Source organism: Triticum urartu, chromosome 1A, assembly GCF_056163025.1.
Source record: "Triticum urartu cultivar PI428250 chromosome 1A, HENAU_Tu73, whole genome shotgun sequence".
Classification (NCBI taxonomy): Eukaryota; Viridiplantae; Streptophyta; class Magnoliopsida; order Poales; family Poaceae; genus Triticum; species Triticum urartu.
In genome coordinates, this window is record NC_141873.1 from 367,986,603 (window position 1) to 367,990,375 (window position 3,773).

The 3,773-nt window shown below is 61.3% G+C and overlaps 1 pseudogene; it reads left to right on the forward strand.

Moving 5' to 3' along the window:
• Positions 1–419: 419 nt before the first annotated feature.
• LOC125512407 (protein PLASTID MOVEMENT IMPAIRED 1 pseudogene) lies at positions 420–3,299 on the forward strand (annotated as a pseudogene).
• The last annotated feature ends 474 nt before the right edge of the window (positions 3,300–3,773 follow it).

Consider the following 3,773-nt stretch of genomic DNA (forward strand, 5'->3'; position numbering starts at 1 on the left):
GCGAATCGGAACGCTCTCGCGGGACCGCGAGACGGCGACGGCTCGCGGGCAAGGCGACACGCTCGCCCATCCCGCCCCAGTCGCCCGGGCCGCGGCTGATCCCGCCTACACGTCCGTGGGGGGGCGCGTTTCCCCCGCCGCATTAACGCCGGATCACATCAACTTTAACCCCACTGACCCCCGATCAAACGAGATCCATAACCAAATCCCGTGGCTACGATTCCGCCGTTTCGTTCGTCCTCTTGAGCGCTGACAAGTCCTAGCAGGGCGGGAGCTTCCTGAGCCGTGGATCGGACCAACGACGTGCGGACGGATCGTGGCCGTCCGACGGGGCGACGGTGCGCGATTAGGGCGGCGGTTTGATTGGCTGGCAGGTTGGCTTCCCGGGTTATACGGTTCAACCTCAGCTTCCTTGGCGCCAACGCGGTACACGACGGCAGCGCGGAGGGGTCGTCGAAAGCTATATCTATGGCGGTCCACGGTTCAACAGCCACGGGATCATGGTCCAGCTCGAGAAAAGCTTGGCAAGGTGTGCGCGGAGTTGTGGATAGGCTGGCCGAGGAGGAGAGCGGGTACGTGCAGCGTGCGCTCACATGGCCGGACTGGGAGGCGGCGGCGGGCTCAGCGACTACCTCGACCGGCCCAACGCCATCCACCGCCGCACCGCGTCGCTCGCCATCGCGCGGTCCGGCGACGATGGACCGCGCATCATGGATGGGGTTGGGCGGGAGGGCCGGAGGGCGCGCTCGTCGCGCCGTCTCTCGCTGTCGTCGTGGCTCGGGCCGCGCTCCAGGCCTCTGCCGGTGCGGGCCGACGACACCACGTCCGTGGAGTCGAGAAGCAGAGAATTCGAGGGGAGTGGCAGCGCTAAGGGGAAGCCGTCGGCGTGGAGCAGCTGGAAGCCTGTGCGCGCGCTCTCGCGCATCGGGAAGCGCCGCGCCGGGTGCCTCTTCTCCATCGAGGTGGCCGCCGTGCGCGGCGTGCCGGCCTCCATGGACGGCCTCCGCCTCGCCGTCTCCGTCCGCAAGGCCGAGACCAAGGACGGAGCGATGCAGACCATGCCGGCCCGGGTGTCGCACGATGGCACCGCGGAGTTCGACGAGACGCTCTTCGTCAAATGCAACCTCTACTTCACCGGCGGCCCGGGCACCGGGAAACCCCTCAAGCTCGAGCCTCGCCGGTTCGTTGTGTCCGTCGTCCCCGTCGAGGTGCCGGACATCCGTCTGGGTACGTACACCGTCGACGTGAGCTCGCTCGTGCTCGACTCCCTCCAGAAGAGCTCCGAGGGACGCCGCGTCCGGTGGTTCGACAGGGCGTTCGGGCTCGCCGGCAAGGCCACCGGTGGCGAGCTCCTGCTCAAGCTGGGGTTCCAGCTCATGGAAGACGCGGGGCTCCGTCTCTACACGCAAGCCGCGGGGAGATCGTCGAGGGACGTGTCCGTGTCCCCCTCCCGTGCGAGGGTTCACAACAAGAACTCGTTCAGCGTCGCCAGTACGACGCCCAAGCTTTCAACGTCCGACGGAGCCATCTCGCCTTCCATGAGAGCTTACAGGCAGCTGGTAGACAGGCTCAACATCGACAAGCGTCCCGACGACGACGAGCTCTCCACCGCAAGTGGCGCTGGCGCTGGCGACGTCGACTACGCCATCCCGGAGTACGAAGTGGTCGACAAGGGCGTCGAGACGGTCAAAGAGGTCGTCCACTTCCAGGACCAGCGCGACGTGCTACGCGAGCTCGACTCCATTGGCGAGCAGATCGAGGCCATCGAGGCGCTGATGGCGAGCGGCGGCAAGAAGTCGCCGGGGGGAGCCGGTGAGCAGCCGCGCCTCGATGCCGATGAAGAGATGGTGACCGTTGAGTTCCTTAGGAAGCTCGAGGCAGTGGACGACGACAAGTTCAGGAAGCTGAAGCAGCCGATGACACCAAGATCAAGCGAGTCGCAGAAGAAGTCGCCCGTGGTGCCGGACTTGGGACAGAGCCTTGGCCCGGCGGTGCAAACGCGTGACGGCGGGTTCTTGGTGTCGATGAACCCGTACAACGTGCCGCTTGCAAGCAGAGACGTGCCCCCGGTGCTCGCCATGCAGGTGTCGAGGCCTTTCGTGCTGCCAAGTGCCATGGCCGCTACTGGATTCGACGTGCTCCAGAAAATGGCGGCGGCGGGAAGACCCGACGAGGTCCGGGACAAGGTGGCGTCGCTAGGGCGCATGGAAAGCCTTACCGGAAAGACGCCCGAGCAAGTGGGTTTCGAGGGCATCGCGGAGGCGGTCATCGGCGGTAGGCGGACCGAGGGCGGCGCGAGCTCAAGCGCGGCGCGGTCGGTCAGGCTCGTCCGGAAGCTCGCCACCGCCTTGTCCGAGGGCCGGATGGAGCGCGTCGCCACCGGCATCTGGAGCGCGGGAAACGATCCGGAGACGTTGGACGAGGTACTCGCATTCTCGTTACAGAAGCTCGAGGCCATGGCGGTGGACGCGCTCATGATCCAGGCCGAGATGGCCGACGAGGAGCCGCCGTTCGAGGTAGCGCCGGCTGCGGGGGACGCGAACGTGTTCGACGCACTGGTGCCGTCCGACGAGTGGTCCGAGTCCCGTGGCGGCTCGGACGGCCGCGTCACGCTGGTGGCGGCCATCCAGCTGCGTGACCCGTCCCGGCGCTACGAGGCGGTGGGCGCGCCGATGATCGCCGTCGTCCAGTCGGCGCGGATGCTGGGCGCGGCGGGGCTCAGCGGGGGGAGGTTCAAGGTGAGGAGCCTGCACGTGGGCGGAGTGCAGACGAGGTGCTTGTCGGGAGTCGGCGGAAGCGCGAGCTGGCGCGCCGAGCGGCAGAAGCTGACGGCGATGCAGTGGACGCTCGCGCACGGGCCGGGTCGCGCCGCCAAGAGGGCGCAGACGCCGCCATCGTCGCAGGCAGCGAGGGTGAGGCAGCAGCGGCGGCGGCCAGACGTCGTCTGGAGCCTGTCGTCGAGGGTGCTCGCCGGGATGTGGCTCAAGACGGTGCGGAATCCGGACGTGAAGATCAGCGCCGCCGGCAGCACGTGACATGGGCGCTGGTCGAGCTGATGCGACAGAGTGGATGTGTTGGTACTTGGTAGACTTTTTTTTTTGATAAACTTGGTACTCCGTACTTGGTAGACTTCATGATATTGTATATGCAGATTCCAGTAGTATACTGTATATGGACCTCATAGATATGCAGGCAATGTTAGACTGTGCATTCGTGCAGTGTTTACAGAATTGTCAGTATTTAATTGTTACCCATTACCCATTCTTTAAGTTGTGAAATACAGTTTTTATCCCCTACTACTACTACATCTTTACGTAAATTACTCAGTTTAATAGATTTTCATTTAAATTAAGGTATGTCTAGGGCACATCTATATGTGCTTTAATTATTACACATCTAAGTGAGTGAATCAAGCATAAAGAGAAAAGAAAAAAGAAAAAGAAAAATATCCACACGAATCTCGACGTAAGATCAATGACATAGGACTTAGATGTGCAATACGTATGGCACATCTAGATGTGCTTTACCTAAAGCACATCTAGATGTGCCATAAGTATTGCACATCTAAGTCGTGTGTCATTGATCTTAGTTGGAGATTCGTGTGTGGATGTTTTCTTTTTCTTTTTGTGCTAATTAAGTCACTTAAATGTGCAACAACTAAGACACATCTAAATATTTACTCGTTCTTATCACATTTAGCAAAAAATATATGAGTTTTTACCACAATCACCCGTCTATCAATTGTACCATCTGGTATACATGGCGACCCAAGT